Source organism: Herpailurus yagouaroundi, unplaced genomic scaffold (genome assembly GCF_014898765.1).
Source record: "Herpailurus yagouaroundi ecotype Mexico unplaced genomic scaffold, PumYag 195, whole genome shotgun sequence".
Classification (NCBI taxonomy): Eukaryota; Metazoa; Chordata; class Mammalia; order Carnivora; family Felidae; genus Herpailurus; species Herpailurus yagouaroundi.
This window is the reverse complement of record NW_024412426.1, coordinates 11,000,370-11,019,457: the sequence shown is the minus strand read 5'-3', so window position 1 is coordinate 11,019,457 and position 19,088 is coordinate 11,000,370. Positions and strand designations below refer to the sequence as shown.

The 19,088-nt window shown below is 39.5% G+C and overlaps 1 long non-coding RNA gene across 2 annotated transcripts in view; it reads right to left on the bottom strand.

Moving 5' to 3' along the window:
- LOC121011836 (uncharacterized) overlaps positions 1–19,088 on the bottom strand; it is a 73,495-nt gene that overhangs the window by 53,653 nt on the left and 754 nt on the right. For both annotated transcript variants that reach the window (XR_005781790.1, XR_005781791.1), the window contains exons 2-3: positions 9,861–9,969; positions 6,083–6,376 (exon numbers count right to left, since the gene is read on the bottom strand). This is a non-coding gene — a long non-coding RNA (uncharacterized LOC121011836). The remainder of the gene's footprint in view (positions 1–6,082; positions 6,377–9,860; positions 9,970–19,088) is intronic.

The following is a 19,088-nucleotide window of genomic DNA, read 5'->3' as shown; positions in this document are numbered from 1 at the left end:
TCCTTCCTTCCTTCCTTCCTTCCTTCCTTCCTTCCTTCCTTCCTTCCTTCTTCACCCAAATGTTACTTTGGGGCTTTTGTTGTTGTCCTAACAAAATAAAGAGTTTTTAAAGAAACACTTTACAACTCTACGCATAAAAATCTCATCAGTGGGTGTCCTGTGATATCAAAACATTAAGAAATCTTCTGTTACAGACCAGGAGGTGATGAGGGAGCATGAGGCAGGCTGTGGGGCAAAGCACAAGCTAGCACCCCCTCCCACCCAGGTGGGATCTGTGTGATATTCCTTGGACATTCCTAGCTACCCAAGAACAAAGGAAAGGGGTTTAAGTGCTTGCCATGGTGATGTGGGAAACTGAGGCAAATGAAAAATTAAATTTCCTTACTGCCTACAGCCCATTGACAAGTCCTTGAAACCGGCAGAGTGACCTCCCTCTAGGAGCTCAGCTGCCTCCATGATGACATTTTGCTGGGGGCAAAAGAGAACCTTGGCTTAATAGTGCCCCAACCTCGAGGATCCTGTAAGTCTATTTCCTTTATCTCAACTGCCCCAAGATATGTGCTGGCAATCATACTCCAAGCTTATGGCCCCCTGACATGCATCTGAAGGGTCTCATTACTGAGGTTTTATTAAATGGTACTAAATGGTGTTTCCCTAGCAACAGCTAGCCCCTCAAGGCCCTGGAAACTTTGCTTCCAAAATTCCATGGAGACTTACTCTAGCTCTGACCCCCTCCCAATCTGAGGGTAGGTAATGAGTTACCCATCAGGACCCCAGCGCAGCTCTTCCTGACCATGGGTCCTGTCCCCATGCTTTAATAAAATCACCTTTTTGCACCAAAGAAGTCTTCAAGAAGTCTTTCTTGGGGGTGCCTGGGTGGCTCAGTCGGTTAAGTGTCCGACTTCAGCTCAGGTCATGATTTCACAGCCCGTGAGTTTGAGCCCCGCATCGGGCTGTGCTGACAGCTCGGAGCCTGGAGCCTGCTTCCGATTCTGTGTCTCCCTCTCTCTCTGCTCCTCCCCTGTTCACACACTGTCTCTGTCTCAAGAATAAATAAACATTAAAAAAAGAATTCTTTCTTGGACGTGACCCCACGAACCCCCATTACCCCCAAACTTCATCATGGACTATATTTTTAAGGTATAAAAGTCTTAAGTGTAAGACTTCTGAGAAGAAATGGAGATCTTTTTAGCAGCACAAAGGTTGGACATAGTTCTCTCCTTTCAGTTTGGGAACCATGAAAACATTCCTGCCCCTCTCCCTCACCACAGGACAAACTAGAGTAGGAGATACATTTGCCAGTTACCAGGAGGATGTCACATTTCACTGACAATAAGTTAACAAGAGAAAAACTATGTTCCAACCAGGTCTCTAAAGTGGTTGAAAACAGTTGTTGAAGACGCTGTTCTCAAAACCAGAGCTTCAACCAACTGTAAACAGAGAGAGAGAATTCTCTGCAGTTGGCATTAAAATCCTGACCTGATAATTCTCTTTCTGATGCAAACCAGCTTAGAAACAGAAGAGAAGACACAGAAGGAATTGACTTTTGAATGTTGGTGATCTTTAAGCATCTGGAGTTAGTCCTCTGTATATACTTGCTTCCTATGATTTTAAGTCACTCCTTAGACTTCAACTACCTTCTTTATGGAACTGAATTCCACTTCCCATCTCCAGCCCAGATTTTTTGCCTCAGGGGTAATGCTGCTAGACAGCTGTTTGGATGTCATACAGACATTAATTTTTTTTTTTTTTTTTTTTTTTTTTTTACTTTATCTTCCTCCTTCACCTCCCAAATGAGTTCTTCCCCTTACATTCTTTGTTTTGGAGAATGACACCATCATCCACTAAAGACATTGGAATCATTCAACCCACTACTAAATCTCTTATTCTACCTCCTAATTATGTCTCCAGTATCTCCCTTTCTCTTCACCTCCATTTGCCATTATAGCCAATCAGAGCCTCATAATGTTTCTTGGTTCCTAAAAGCTCATTTTCACTGGTTTCCCTGCCTGCTGTACACTGCCTTTTAGTCACTTCTCACCAAAGGCAGATTGACCTCTCTATGGTATAGATTTAATAATGTCACTCTCCTTGTGGCTTTCCATTGCTTTTAAGATAGTATATTTCATGATCTGAACCCAGTTTTCTAGTGTAACCTCATATGTTGCCAACTTTCAATTCTACGATAAATTATATTCCAGCCACACTAAATTGCTTGTGGATCCCTAAATATGACACATTCTCTATCATGCCTATGGCCCTCTATCATGCTACCCTCTCTGCCCCCTCTACTCCTCCAACCACTCAGCTAACTTCTTCCTCCAGGAAACCTCCCCTGAACCTCCCAGTCAGCTTTTAAGTGACCCTCTCATGTGTGCACAATATACCTGATGTCCCCTCTATCACATCCCTTTATACTCTACTGGAATTGCTATATGGAAGGAAAGCATTTAGGAAAAAACCTATACTTCTTTCCCTCATATTCTCTGATAACCCTGCTCTTTCCCCATTTAGAGCAGAGGGGCAGTCTATACTCACTACCCTCCAGAGTTAGGCTGTTCAATAAAAAATCCGAAGAGCAAAAAATGAGTTAATAGAGCTTTTTGAGTTTCCCCAAATAGACTCAAGTTGGCAGTTCATTGTTTATGTTCATGTTTATTCATTTTTGAGACAGAGAGAGAGACAGCACATGAGCCTGGCAGGGGCAGAGAGAGAGAGAGGACAGAGGATTCAAAGGGGACTCTGTGCTGACAACGATGAGCCCGACGTGAGGCTTGAACTCATGAACTGTGAGATCATGACCTGAGTTGAAGTCAACTGATTGAGCCATCCAGGCACCCTGGAAGTTCATTGTTTAAAGAAGAATATTTTTAAGGATCAAAGGCCTAGGTCCTAAATTATTACAGCACAAAGTTTCTTTTCCCTAAACTGATTTGGAAGATCCTATGGACTGCAGCCAGAGAAAAGGGAGGCTGGAGCAAGAGATAGTAAGCCGTTGATGAATGATCTGAGGGTGGGTAAGGGTGGGCGGGGAGAGGCTATCAGAGACGGGGCCCGAGAGGGCAAGAGAACACTTAGAGTTTCACTTCTCATATCCAAGAAGGGAACTTGAGGAGCTGGGAGTAAGTTGGTGAAAGGGCCTCTCAGTGGGAAATGGGAAGGCACCGTGTGTCCTGAGTGAATTGGTGACTGGAAACCAGACATGAGCCCACACACCACAGCAGATGCCCACATGCTAAACAATGATGTTCCTTCCACTGATGTCATGGAACTAGTGGAATCTAAATGCTGCCCCACGGAGAAGGGCGTGGGGGAAACCCTGAATTATCTATCACTCTGCATTGACCAAGAGTAAACTTCTCACTACAAACATAGTGAGAGATCAAGATAGAAATTAAATATGATTATAGAAAACAAGCTAACCAATTTTTACTGTCCTGAGTTTATACCCTAGGACTCCCACTCATGGCATCTATTTAAAAGCCAGCTCTCTCCACTCATCTGGAGACTCACTGAACACAGGGACGAGTTGTATTCATCTTTGTAACCTCAGTCTGGGAGTAGAGAGTCCGTAAATGTTCATCCGTTGAAAAAAAATGAATGAATGACCTGGATGATGAAAGATGAGGATCTGGATGGTATTTTCCAGAAGGCAGAGTAATTTCCCTTGATCTGATGTGATGGTCCTTAATGAAACTGGAGCTGAATATCAGAAACAAATGGTATATTATCTGTTCTTTTGTCTGTTAAGGTAAGTTGGTTCAAATAACTCTTTTTTTTTAATGTTTATTCTTTGAGAGGGACAGAGAGAGAGAGAGAGAGAGAGAGAATGAGCAGGGGAGGGGCAGAGACAGGGAGTCACAAAATCTGAAGCAGGCTTCAGGCTCTGAGCTGTCAGCACAGAGCCTGACGCGGGGCTCGAACTCATGAACCGCGAGATCATGACCTGAGCTTAACCAACTGGGCCACCCAGGCGCCCCAGTTCAAATAACTCTTAATTAGCTGTATTTATTTTTCCATATATAATGTGAATTTAATCATTCTCATTTAATCCTCTTGTTGACAATGTTATAACTAAATTGAAGATTTGTTTTATTGTCCACTTGTTTTTTTTTAATGTTTATTTATTTATTTTTGAGAGAGAGAGGGGGCGGGGGGGGCAGAGAGCGAGGAGGACAGAATCCCAAGCAGGCTCCTCGCCGTCAGCTCAGAGCCCAACGCAGGGCTCGAACCCACGAACCTTGAGATCGTGACCTGAGCTGAAACCAAGAGTCGGATGCTTAACTGACTGAGCTACGCAGGCACCCCTGTTGTCCACTTGTTATGTTGTATAATTTACTTTAAAATACTTCAACATAAGGGGCGCCTGGGTGGCTCAGTCGGTTAAGCGTCTGACTTCGGCTCAGGTCATGATCTCGCAGTTCGTGAGTTCGAGCCCCGCGTCGGGCTCTGTGCTGACAGCTCAGAGCCTGGAGCCTGTTTCAGATTCTGTGTCTCCCTCTGTCTGACCCTCCCCCGTTCATGCTCTGTCTCTCTCTGTCTCAAAAATAAATAAATGTTAAAAAAAAATTAAAAATAAAATAAAATAAAATAAAATACTTCAGCATAAGTGTGTGTGTGTGTGTGTGTGTGTGTGTGTGTGTGTGTGTTGGTTTTATTCTATATGCTAGGAGTACCTAATTAACATTCCTAACCTGGGATAAACTGTCCAGAGGTGCTTAGTTAAAATTTTAAGAAGCCCACTCAGGAGTCTACTCCAGAGTACTAGGAGTGCTTCAACGATGTCTATCTCTGTAGTCAAGGGTTTATTCATTAGCATAATTGGAGTTAGAAATAGTTTTTCAAAGGCAATTGGAATAGTGTTCAGTATATGTAAACTGACTCGCAAGGTACAGACACCCTCACTTGTGCATGAACCTCTCTTGTGCAGCAGCCTAATATCTCTTGGTATGATGCACCAGCCTAGAAGTCCCATTCGGTCCTGTGTCCCATCTCTTACCAAAGGACTTACTGTCTGATTCTGACTGGATGGCTAGCTGATCCTCCCTAGAGAATACTGCTATATCTGTCACTAGTGAAACTGTCATGAAAGGGGACTGGCAGAGTGACCAAGGGAGGGAGCCAATAAGAGCATATTGCATGACTCTTCGTGTCTGTTTGCTAATAAATGTTCACATTTGTGTTGCAGGATTTGGTTTGAGATTTGCTTTTCTTGTAATGTACCACTTTGTAACAAGTTTGTTGGGAATGAGACCTTGACCCTTCCTCTCTCTACCTTTAGTCATTAGAGGTCACCGTTATTTGCCAAAAGAACCCAACAGTTGTGAATGAACAAATTGGTCTAGATTAGTTGACAACACAACACTTAATACAATGCACATTATCAACACTTTTTCCGGATTAATATTTTAGTTTTCTGTAGATAGAGATATAGATACACACAGATATCACAACTAAAGAACTCCCATATTGTTTATATTTTGAATACCCTGACTCTTATGTTTTCATTGCCAGGCTGACCCTGGGATAGGTCATCCACTGAAATGTTGCTGTACTCCTCATTTGAATTTCTTTCTGTCCTAGACTTTATCTTACTTATCTCTGGTTGAACACACTACAATATCTCCCTCGGATAAAGCCCTCATCCTTGTTTGCTGGCCAGAATGTCATATAACAAGATAGATGAAGGACTATGGTGGTATCAGAGTCTTCCTCATTGCAAATTCTATTACCCACTGGGATCATAGATAATCCCTACCGAGGGAAAGAAAAAACTCAGTATTGTCATGAGGTGGTAGATCCAGGTCCAAAGTAACTGGGGGCAAAATTACAGAACAGGTACCTTGTGAACATCAGCTGAAGACGGAGAGGGAGAAGACTCCTCTGATTGTAGGCTGCCTTCCCATCACTGGGTAGACAGCAGACTAAGGGAAGTATTGTCCAGCTTTTCTGGGATTAAGGAGAGCACCATGGAGAGAGGATGAGTATCCCAAGAGAGCATCTTTGTAACAAGTAGGTTTTTTTACCTGGTAGCCATATCTGCCGATAAAATATGAGGTTGAAGCATTACTGTTCTACTCACCGCAGATGAAGACTTGTGCAGAAAGCATGGCACCTGTCATCCCTGGACTGCTGTCGCTGAGGAGAAGCCGGGACCCAGTGCAAGCTCTGAAAGAACTAATCTGGCTGCAGAGGCTGGCACAGAGGTCCAGAAAGACAGTAGGTAAGGCACAGCTCAGTCACAGGTCACTGAATGGCCAGCACCTGGTTCAGGGTGTTGTTTTGATGGAAGCCATTTGAGTTACAAACCTAGTCAGACTGTCTTAAGGAAAGGAGGCAATTCCTGAAAAAGGTGACAATGGGAACTTCAGCCAGGCTGTAAGAGAGAACCAGGGATGGCTGTTATGATAAGCAGCTGTTCTTTCCATTTACTCACAGCCCCACAGTTGTTCATCTGAGATTGCTGGTTCCTGCCCAGGAGCTTCACTATTCACTCTTGCATTTGCTTCATCTCCCCAAAGTGACTCGGTTTTGCTTTCTGAAACACTGTGGGAGCGGCTGGACACAGACTGGCATGCAGGGGGAGATGCTGAAAAGCAAAGGTGATGTGGAGGGGCGCCTGGGTGGCTCAGTTACTGGTTAAGAGTTCAGCTCTTGGGGCGCCTGGGTGGCTCAGTCGATTGGGCGTCCGACCTCAGCTCAGGTCATGATCTCGCAGTTTGTGAGTTCAAGCCCCACATTGGGCTCTGTGCTGACGGCTCAGAGACTGGATCCTGCTTTGGGTTCTGTGTCTCCTGCTCTCTCTGCCCCTCCCCCACTTACACTCTGTCTCTCTCAAGAATGAATAAACATAAAAAAAAATCAATAAATAAAAAGCAAAGATGAACCCTTACAGCGGGGGCTCAGCTCTTGACCTAAGTCACTCTCTGGATCATTCAAACCATCATCCCGTCCCTGATCACTGCCCCCATCCCTTTCCTGCTACCACCACTACCACCAAAGGTGCCACTGGCCAGTCATTCTAGAGCAGCATTTCCTGCATTTGCCAGATCATCAGAATCACCTGAGGGCACTTATTAAAAAATATCCTCTGGGCACCTGGGTGGCTCAGTCTGTTAAGCGTCCGACCTTGCTTAGGTCATAATCTCAAGGTTTGTGGGTTTGAGCCCGGTATCTGGCTCTGTGCTGACAGCTCGGAGCCTGGAGCCCACTTAGGATTCTGTGTCTCCCTCTCTCTCTGCCCCTCCCCTACTTGAGCTCTGTCTATCTGTTTCTCTCTCTCAAAAATAAATAAGCATTAAAAAATATTTTAAAAATACACATCCTCAGGCTCCTTCCTAGAAATTGTGGGGTGGGGCCCAGGAACCTCTATTTTTATTAAATATCCCTACGCCATTCCATAATCAGGCAAACTTGAGGACTGCACTGGAGCAGTTCTACAATTTTATTTGGTTAGCATCAGAATAAGCTGGGTGCTTATTACAATGAAGATTCTTACCCTAGAACCTCCACAAAAGATTCTATTTCAAAAGCTGTGAGGTAGGACCCTAGGAATCTGCAATTTAATAAACACTCCTAAGATTATGATAAAGGGGTTCATTGGCTATGCTCTGAGAAGCATTATTTTAGAGAGAAACCCATCTAATTAGGCAGACTCTCAGCCTACAGGCAGTATGATATGGGAGTAGCCTTTTTTCCACCTACTTCTGTGATAGAAAGACTTTGGCCTTTGGGGAAATCCAAGGACATCGAACCCAAACCACTGGGCAGGATTGGAAACCGGCAGAATGGTCACAGAAGTAAGTCACAGTAACAAAGGTAGATCTAACTCTTACACAAAAGACACAAAAAAAGTTGCATTTAAACCAGATGTAGGTCAACCGACCTTTATGAATACTCTAATAAGAAGACAAAGCATTGCTCACTAAAATAGGGAGCTCTTACTGTATGCTAAGTGTTCGAGCTATGCTATCTCATTTAACACTTGCAACAATTTTAATTTGTATTTTTGACAGGATAATAAATGTATTCAAACGCACAGCAAGTAAGTGTCAGAGCCTGGTCTCAAATCTAGGTCCTGTTGAAGTCAAATAACATGGTTTTACCTGCCATGATGTACTGTAGCTGGGCACATGGATTACTTCTGAAGAAATCCACAATGTTATGTTATTATACACACTAGGAGAATTAGGGATTAATAAAAGGGAACCTGAATTTGATCACAAAATCCTTTTGCGGTAAAAATAATCCATCTCCATAATTTACCAATTTTGTGAGCTCGGATGTTAATAAATCGTGTTTTATTAAAATTCCACACCTGTACGGTTTAGGAGAGCCCTAGGGCTCCCCCAAAGTGAACATAATTGAAAGACGCAGAAGTTATGTAAAAGGAAACCAGCTAAGGATCTGAGAATAAGTAATTTCCCATTCCTGCGGAAACGCCACCACTGAATTGATCAGCAGTTGATGCGGCGGTGGGTCCTGCGCCGCCTCAGTGGGCATCGCATTCAAGGAGCCTGCTCCGTGCGTCTTCAGAGCAGACCCTGCGCCATCCGCACTGCACACGGGTCCTCTCACCCACGCGTCACCGGCCGAAGCGGCAGGGCGCAAGGCTGTGTTCCCCTAGCTCTGCCCGGTCCGATGCGGGCTTGCAATAGTCGCTAGGCCCGCTGCATCTGTCCTGGCCGCACGAGGCCTCCGGAGCCCAAGAAGAGGCAGGGGTCTGACCTCCAGTTTTCTGCAAACTCTCCGTGTGTTGAGAGCAAACAGCCATCGTCAACATGCCTCCTGCTGACTTTGCTTGGGGGAGGAGCTTACAAGTGCCCAACGTACTTTTCAAAATCCTCACCTTGAAGCAGTCCTTTAAGATCCAAGCCTACAAGGAAGGGGGTGTTGGGGTTGGAAGAACAAACCGGGCAAGAACAAGGTGTGGTGGCTAAAGGACAAAGGAGGACTGAAAAATAGAGCTGTGGCTCCAGCTCCGACCTGCCCCGACCCCCGTCCTCCCTCAGCCGTCCACAGCAGTTCCTTTGTCACAGAGAGGGCTGTGACTCTCTGGGAAAGGCCCTTCAGTTTGCTTTTGGTCCAACCGGATCATAAGCACAGACAAGAAACCAGCGCTCCCCGAAGCAGTGTGTTCCCTTGAACTCTTTCAAAATGGATGGCAAGAATGGTAACATACAAGTCATTCCCAAACCGCAGACCACCCCGAACCTCCCTGCTGTCAGGGAGCAGCCAGAATAATTGTTTCCTAAGCAGTTGACTTCTCTAGGTCTTTCATTAGTCACTTTATTAACAAGTATTTATGGGCCACCGACTGTAACCCCAGCACTGAACTGAACGAGAATCAGAAATATAAGAGCTACCCTGGGGGCCTGGGTGGTCCCGCTGGTTAACCGTCCAACTCTTGATTTCCGCTCAGGTCAGGATCTCAGAGTTTGTGAGTTCCAGCCCCGGGACTCTCTCTCTCTCCCTCCCTTTCCACACACCCCCACCCCCACCCCACAAGTGCCCACACTCTCTCTAAATATAATAAATCTCTGTAAAATAAATAAATAGAAGAAGAAATATAAGAACTGGCTGTGCCTGGAAGAATCTTTCTGTTTAGAAGAGTAGGTCATATAATAATGAGGGCACAATGAACAGCAGTAGGATATGAGTGCTACCATGAAGAGAACAAGAGATACCTGCTTTTCCTTCAGAGAAAGAAAAGATCTTAAGATGGACCAGAGACATCAAGGGAGGCTTCATGGTGGTGGCAGGCCCTGAGCCTATTAGGATTTGGAGAGCAAGAGAAAAAAGTGCCAAGGGCATTCCAGTTGTGGAGAATGGGGTGAAAGGCATCTCTTCTTTCCACTTACCAGAGTTTTCAAGGCCAGCTCAGATGTGGCTTGCTCTTTAAGCCTTCCACCACGAGGAATGTGAAGATTGATGCCTCCAAATTTCTTTAAGTCTTCAGAGAAAACAAGCCTAGTGTATGTATAGTTACATAAAAGCATCAATGGGATTATATTACATCAGTGGCAACTTAAGTATCACAGACTTTTTTAAAAAAAAGATACTAAACAGCATAGAATTTTAAAAGCTAGCCACCAAATACCTTCCCCTTTCTCTTTGTTTGGATCCATTTAAAATGTTAACTTCTAGGGGTGCCTGGGTGGCTCAGTCGGGTAAGTATCTGACTTCAGCTCAGGTCATTATCTCACTGTTCCTGAGTTTGAGCCCATGTGTTGGGCTGTGTGTGGACAGCTCAGAGCCTGGAGCCTGCTTCAGATTCTGTGTCTCCCTCTCTCTCTGCCCCTCCTCCTCCTCCTCTCTCTCTCTCAAAAACAAGTAAACATTAAAAAAATAAAATAAATAAAATGTTAACTTCCAGAGGAAATAATTAATTGAGTTGATAAGAGCAAAAGCACCTTTCTATATTTGGTGACTTATTTCCTCTGGACTGTATAAACCAAACAGCTGCATTTAGAGCAGACACATAAGATTCCATTATAATTACAGACATTCCTAACCTGCTATTTTTCTGAACATTTGAAACATCAAAAATGGAGCTGAAACGATAGTTGGCATCCTATTTGATTACAAAGAGGCAGTATTCTATGATGTTAGGTGAAAGCTATATTGAAACCTTACACCTGCCCGCAAATAGAATTTTAACTGGCAATTTGGCTTCTAGGTAGTGTATTATGACTTATAAAATAATCTTTTTCTTCTTTCACAAAGAACACAAGGCCACAATTAGTGCCAAGTCTCTTCCCCAAAATTACTTGGCAGTGTTCCCAGATGTTCCACCAGCCTTATAGCAGAAGCTTTCCAACCTATTTGCTAGGTGGTGCTTTAATTTTTTTCTTCCAGTTTAATAACTTGCAATATGTCCCCTCCTTCCTGGTGTCATTGGACAAGAGTATTTTCAACTCTTCTTTACTGTCTTCTTTTTTCAGACCTGAGGTCTTTCTGAGATTGACCTTGTTAATCTAGTCTGTTGCTCTCTTCAAGCCCACACGGTTATATTAATCCCTTAAACAAGCAAATCAAGCTGTAGGAGATTCACATTCAGTTTAAAAGGTATTCTCTAACCTGCAAGTTTCTCAATATATTAATAAATGTTTAATGAGCTAAAGGTTCTGATGTCAAATAAACAAAATTCTGCACACCCTCTACAGTCTATCTGGGGATTTAGAATGCCCATTAGCTGAGAAAAAACTTAGAGAAATCAAGCAGGAAATAAATCTGTTTTGGTTAAGAAAAACTGATTTGACTATAGAATCATTTCCTTCTCTTTTTCTCCCCCACTTCTCTTTCTTTCTTTTTTTTTCTATAAGAACATAATAATTGCAACTATAATAACAATAATGATGATAATAGTTAACATTTACAGCTATTTCTATCCTATCCCTTTAATGATTATCCTAGAAATTTTAACATGCATTAACATGTTAAATAATTTTACTTTTCTTCAGAACCATATGAGTCTTCAAATGTTTCAAGCCAATCATCACCCTCCCTAAGCAATATGCTATCCTCTCTTGATATGTAGCCTCACCAATTAGACATTAATTTTGCCATTGTACATAGTCAATATTTATGCTTTCCATTTTCATACATCACAAATCTTCCTTCTGACATGATACACCTTCATTAGAAGTTCTTTTGTGAAGATGTGTTGGTAGTAAACCATTTTGGGCTTGTGTCTGAATATATCTTTATTTTGCCTTTACTTTTGAATGATTGTATCACTGAATACAGTTGACCCTTGAAAAACACAGGAGTTAGGGGTGCTGACAGTTGCAAATCTGGGTATAACTTTTGACTCTCCCAAAACTTTACTAATAGTCTACTGTTGACCAGAAGCCTTACCGATAACATAGCTGATTAACACATATTACGTATGTTATTATATGCATTATACACTGTATTCTTACAATAAAGGAAGCTAGAGAGAAGGAAACATTGTAAAGAAAACCATAAGGAAGAGAAAATGAATTTATAGTATTGGACTGTAAAAAATCTATATGTAAGTGGACACGTGCAGGTCAAACTCATGTTTTCTGAGGATTAACTGTATAGAATTCTAGGTTGAAAGTTATTTTCTTACAGTACTCTGAAAATGTATTTTCAGTTCTTTTGGGTTCCACTGTTGTTTCTGAGAAGTCAGCTATCAGTCACTGTAGATGTCCTCCTCTCTCTCTCTCTCTCTTTTTTTTTCCTTTCTGGCTGCTTCTTTTCTCTTCTCTATGTTTTCATTGTTTTTAATTTGTCACTCATGTGTATTTCTTTTTACTTATGGTGTTTGTTACTTTGGGGAACTTCCTTGGTTTAAGGTTTGGTGTTCTTAATCCCTTCTTGAAAACATTCAGTCATTATGTCTTTTAATATTGTGTGTCCCCATGGTTATTTCTTTTTAGAACTCAGATTATATATAAGTTGGATCTGTTAACTCTTCTTTCCCTGTTTCTGAATCTCTTTGCCATATTTCCCTTTGCCTTGTCTCTGTCCCACATTATGTGTAATTTCTTCAGCTTTAACTTCCAAATCACTAATTGTTTCTTTAACTGTGTTTAATATAATGTTAAATCAATCTATCCAGATCCTACTTTCAGTTATTATAATTTTCATTGCTGTAGATTCTTTTCAGAATTCTTTTTTCTAATTCTATTCCTTTATATGGATTTATACATATTTATTTTTTATTATATATCTGGTATCTGATAATTATAATATCAGTTTTTGCAGGTCTGATTCTGTGGTTTGCTATTTTTGTTGAATCTCATTTATGGTTGTGTATTTTCTCTACGTGCAGTAGCATTTTGGTGAGTGCATGGAACATACAACCTTAACTATGGGATTTCTTTGAGGTTTGTGTTAAAATAGAAAACCACAAGCCCAGAATGGAGTCAGTTATGCTGGACAAAGTCACCAAGTGGGGCTTAATATCTAATCCAATTGCAGTTTCAACCTCCCCAAGAAATATAGCCTTAACCAGTCAGGAATTTTCTGGTCAGCAGCAATGAGGTAATCTGTCACATGGATCCTGTTTACCTACCCCCAAAAGATGAGGCAATCCATTTAATAAAACTCCCTGTCCTACCCCCTAAGAGAAGGTGACCGTGCCGGAAACAATCTTTTCTTTTCTTTTGCTAATTTGTTCTGCCCCATTTCTGTCTATGAAATCCTTCCATTTGGTACAGCTCCCCAGAGCTCCCCTCTGCTTGTTAGATGGGATAATGTTCAATTCATAAATTCATTAATAAACCAATTATATCTTTAAAATTTTTCTCAGTTGAATTTTTGTTCCTTAACAGTTGTAAAATTTGCTTCCTCAGAGAGGATTTGTTTATTTCTGCTGGAGAGGGACAGTTGCCCTACCAAATATAATACTTATTATTAAGCTATAGTAACTAAGAATATGTAGTGTTGGCACAGGGATAGACAAATAGATCTCAGAAACAGATGTTCACATATATGGCAAGTTCATATATAACAGAGGTAGTATTACACACAATAGGCAAAAGATGATGTATTCAATAAATGATGCATGATAATAAAGAAAAAGAGATCCAAATGGTATAAAATTATATAATTAGAATTTAGGTATAATTAGAATTTCCCTATTTATTATTCATGTTAATCATTTTTTCATGAACTTATTATTTTTTAATTTTTTTTAACATTTATTCATTTTTGAAAGACAGAGTGTGAGTGGGGGAGGGGCAGAGAGCTAGGCCAACACAGAATTTGAAGCAGGCTCCAGCACAGAGCAGCTCTCAGCACAGAGCCTGATGTGGGGCTCAAATCCATGGAACATGAGATCATGACCTGAGCTGAAGTCAGATGCTTAACCAACTGTGCCACCCAGGTGCCCCATTTTTTCATGCACTTATTGAGCATTCTTGTGTTGTTTGTGTTTGTGTACTGATTGATCAAGAGAGTTCTCTGTATATTCTGGAGAGTTCCTTGTATATTCTGGATATAAGTCTTATGTCAGATATGTGCACTGTAAATACTGTCTTCTCTGTTTGTGGCTTGTCTTTTTTTTTTTTTCCCCCCTGTGGCTTGTCTTAATTTTCTTAAAAGGGTCTTTGAAAGAGCAGAAGTTTTTTTATTTTGATAAACTCCAATTTATCATTATTTCATTTAGGGTTTATCCTTATTTTTTTTTTTTTTTGAACTAAGAAATCTTTGACTATCTGAAGGCCACGAAGATGTTTGCCTATATTTCCTTCTAAAAAGTTTTTTCTTATTATCTTTTTAATATCTGAAGGATGTGCAGTGATGTCTCTTCCTATTATTGATGTTAGTAATTTGTGATTTCTCTGTTTTTTTAATCTTAATAATTCTGACTAAAGGTTTATCAATTTTATTGATTAAATAAATTGCTTTTGATCTTACTGATTTTTTAAATCATTTTTATTATTTTCTATAACATTTCAATTTACTCTTCTTTATCTAGATTTTTACATTGGAAGGTTAAATACTTAATTTTAATCCTTTTCTTTCTTTCTTTCCAGAGCATGCACACAAGTTGGGGAGGGGCAGAGAGAGAGGGAGAGACAGAATCCCAAACAGGCTCCCCACTGTCAGCCCAAAGCTCAACTCATGAACCAAGCTAGATCTCATGAACCAAGAGATCCAGAATTAGATGCTTAACCAACTGAGCCACCCAGGCGCCCCTCCTTTTGTCTTTTTAAATATAAGCTTTTAAAGCTATGAATTTCCCTTTAAGAGTGATTTACACACTAAACTGCTAAGTGTTTCAGCTATGTCTCTCTAATTTTAACATGTTGCATTTTCATTGTTATTCAGTTCTAAATGTTTTCTAAATTCTCTTGTGATGTCTTTTCTGACCCGTGGGTTCTTTAGAAATGCTTATTTAATTTCCAAATATCCAGATACTTTTTTTTATCATTTCTGATTTAATTCTTATTATAGACAGAGACCATGATTTTTTATTTATATATTTTTTAATTTATTGAGATTTATTTTATGCCCCAGAAAATGGCTTATTTTAGTGAATGTTCCAGGAACACTAGAAAAGAATGTATATTTTGCTGTTAGGTGAAGTATTCTATTGATCTTGATTAGGCCAAGTTGGTTGACAAATTTGCTCAGGACTTTGATATCTTTGTTAATTTTTTATATAGTTTCTGTGTCAATTACTGAGAGATAAAAACTGAAATCTCCAACCATACTTATGGATTTTCTTATTTCACTTTTAGTTTGGTCAACTTTTCATATATTTGGAGGTCTATTTTTGGGTGCATTTGAGCTGTTATATCTGCATGGTAAATTGACTCCATCATCATAAAATGCTCCCCATTATCCCTGGTAATATTTTTGTTCCAAAGTCTACTTCAGCTTTTTTATTAGTTTTTGCACGGCATAACTTTTCCATCATTTTACTATTTTTATAACAGCTTTATTGAGATATAATTCGCATAACATACAATTAACTCTTTTTAAAGTGTGCAATTCAATAGTTGTTAGCATATTCATAGCTGTGCAACCATCACCACAACCAATTTTAGAACATTTTCATCACCTTAAAAAGAAACTATAGGGGCGCCTGGGTGGCTCAGTCGGTTGAGCGTCCGACTTCGGCTCAGGTCATGATCTCACAGTCCGTGAGTTCAAGCCCTGCGTCGGGCTCTGTGCTGACAGTGCAGAGCCTGGAGCCTGTTTCGGATTCTGTGTCTCCCTCTCTCTCTCTGACCCTCCCCCATTCATGCTCTCTCTCTGTCTCAAAAATAAATAAATGTTAAAAAAAAAAAAAGAAACTATACATCCTTTAGCAGTCATCCCATTTTCCCTATTCACCCAGACCTTGGAACCACTAATCTACTTTTGTCTCTGTAGACTTTCCTCTTCTGAACATTTCATAGAAATGGAATAATACAGGGGCACCTGGGTGGCTCAATCAGTTAAGCTCTGACTCTTGATTTCAGCTCAGGTCACGATCTCACAGTTCATGAGATCGAGCCCCATGTCAGGCTCTGTGCTGATGGTGTGGGGTCTGCTTGGGATTTCTCTGTCTCCTTCTCTCTCTGTTGCTCCCCCGCTTGTTCTCTGTATCTTTCTCAAAATAAATAAAAGTAAACTTAAAAAAAGAAATGGGATAATACAATATGTAGCCTTTTGTGTCTGCCTCCTTTAGCATAATATTTTCAAGGTTCATTCATATTGCAGATTATATCAGTATTTTTTCCATCTAATAATTAAATAATATTCTACTATGTGGATTTACCACATTTTATTTATCCATTCATTTGTTCATGGATATTTGAGTTATTTTGGCTATTGTGAATAATATTATGAATACTTATGTACAAGTTTTTATGTGGATATACATTTTTATTTCTCTTGGATATATACATAGGAATAGAATTGCTGAGTCACACAATAATTCCATGTTTAACATTTTGAGGAATTTCCAGATTGTTTTCCAAAGTGGATGCACCATTTTACATTTCCACCAGCAGTGTATAAAGGTTCTAATTTCTCCATACTTTTATCAACTTTCTATTGTCTTTTTTATTCTAGCTATGCTAATGGGTGTGAAGTGGTATCTCACTGTGGTTTTGATTTGCACTTCACTGATGGCTAATGATGTTGAGCATCTTTTCATGTGCTTATTGACCATTTGTATATCTTCTTTGGAGAAATGTCTATTCAGATCCTTTCCCATTTTAAAAATAGGTAATCTTTTTTTATTGAGCTGTGATGCTTTATATAGCCTAAACACAAGTCCCTTATAAGAGTCCTGATTCAAAAATATTTGTCTTATGCTGAGGATTGTCTTTTCACGTTTTGGATGGTGTCTTTTGAAGCAAAAAGATTTAATTTTGCTAATATCCAATTGATCTATTTTTTTGTTGTTTGTGTTAAATCTTCCATCATATTCCTTTAAGGTATCTGTGTCTTTACATGTAAAATGGGTTTCTTATAGATAGTGTATGGTTGGATCTTGCTTTTTTATTAATCTGAGAATTTGTCTTTTAATTGAAATATGTGGGTCATTTATATTTAATGTAATGTTCAATATATTTGGATTTAAACCTACAATTTTGTTCTTTTTTTCTACTCATTCTATCTGCTATCTATCTATCTATCTATCTTCTCTCTGTCTTTTTTTTTTTTTGGTTTAGTTCATTATGTTGTAGCATTCATTTTATCTCCATTTTATCAATTTTAGCCTATCAATTTTATGTTTATTTACTATTTTATTACCTATACTTAAAAGAAAAACTGGTTGCTCTAGGGTTTATAACATACATATTTAATTTATCCAAACTACCTTCAATAATATTATATCAATTGACATATAAGACATTTGCATTATGTTTCCACTTCCTCCTCTTTTCTTTTATGCCATTAATGTCATTTGCTTTATTTATACATCTGTTATAAAGTAAAGAAAACATTATTATTATTATTACTGTAAAAGGTTAATTATATTTTAAAGAAATTTTAAAATGAGAAAATAATCTTTTATATTTATCTACATATTTATTATTGCTGATTACTCTTAATTCTTTTAAATAAATCCATGTTTTCATCTTGTGTCACTGTCTCCTATTTGAGCAACTTTTTTTCTAACTTTCTTGTAATGTAGTCCTCTTGATGATGAATTGTCACAGCTGTTGTCTTAAAAAAATAACCATATTCTGAAGAATATTTTAGTTACATATGGATTTCTAGGTTGACAATATTTTTCCTCCTTCAGTATTTTATTTTTCATTATTTATTTATTTATTTATTTAAATAATTTTTTAATGTGTATTTTTCAGAGAGAGACAGAGACAAAGTATTAGTGGGGGAAGTCAGAGAGAGAGGGAGACACAGAATCTGAAGCAGGCTTCAAGCTCTGAGCTGGGCTTCAGCACAGAGCCCAGCTCAGGGCTCGAACTCACGCAAGCTTCCATGCTCAGTGCGGAGCCTGATGCGGGGCTCCATCCTATGACCCTGGGATCATGACCTGAGCTGAAATCGAGTTGGACACTCAACCAACTGAGCCACTCCGGGCACTTCCTCTTTTAGTATTTTAAAGATTTTGGTTCATTTTTCTTTCTGGTTTACATAGTTTCTGACCACAGGTATGAATAATTCTTAACTTTGTTTCTCTGTATAGACTATCATTTTTCTTTGGCAGCTGCTAAAATATTTTTCTTTATCACTGTTTTTCAGAACTTTATAATGTGCTTTATGTCACTCCAAATGTGGGTATTACTATGTGTGTGTGAAATCTTATGTGAGGTGCTTTGAACTTCTTGGATTTGTGGGTTTATAGTCTTCATCAAATTTGGAACTGTTTCGGCCATTGATTCTTCCAACATATTTGCTTTCTCTTCCTTTCTCTCTCTTTATTCTGGGATTCAGGTTACATGTATCTTGGAATTCCCAATACTGTCTCAGAGGTCACTGAACTTTTGTTCATTTCTTAAAGTTATTGTTCTCTCTGCTTCATTTTGGATAGATGCTATTGCTATATCTTTTCAAAGTCATTAGTCTTTTCTTCTGCAGTGTGAAATTTGTTGTTCATCCTATCCAGTGGATTTTTTCATTTCAAATACTTAATTTTTCTACTCCTGAAGTTCATTCTAACTTATTTTTTATATCTTCCATCTCTTTTCTCACATGTTCATGTCTTTATATACTTGAACACAATATTAATAACGGTCATCTATCATCTGTTACTTCTAGCATTTCTGTAATTTCTGGATCTGTTTCTATTGTCCTTTTTCCTGGTTAGAGATCACATTTTCCTCCTTCTTATAACTAGCAAAAGAAAAACTTATTGGGTCTGTGAATTGTACATTGCACACTGCACAATTGTACATTGTATATCTTATATTCTTGAGTGTCTGGATTTTGTTGTTCTTTTAAAGAGGGTTGGGTTTTGTATTCATAGACACTTACATCACTCTCAAATCAAAGTAATCTTCCTGAGGACTATTTTTAAGCTTTTCTAAGTAGTGCTAAAATAGTTTTCACTCCAGGAATTGTGTCCTACTTCTAAAGTGTGACCTCTCAAGAATCCCTACTAAATGTCCCAGGTGATCTCCAAAGATTCTCCACCATGGATGATCAAG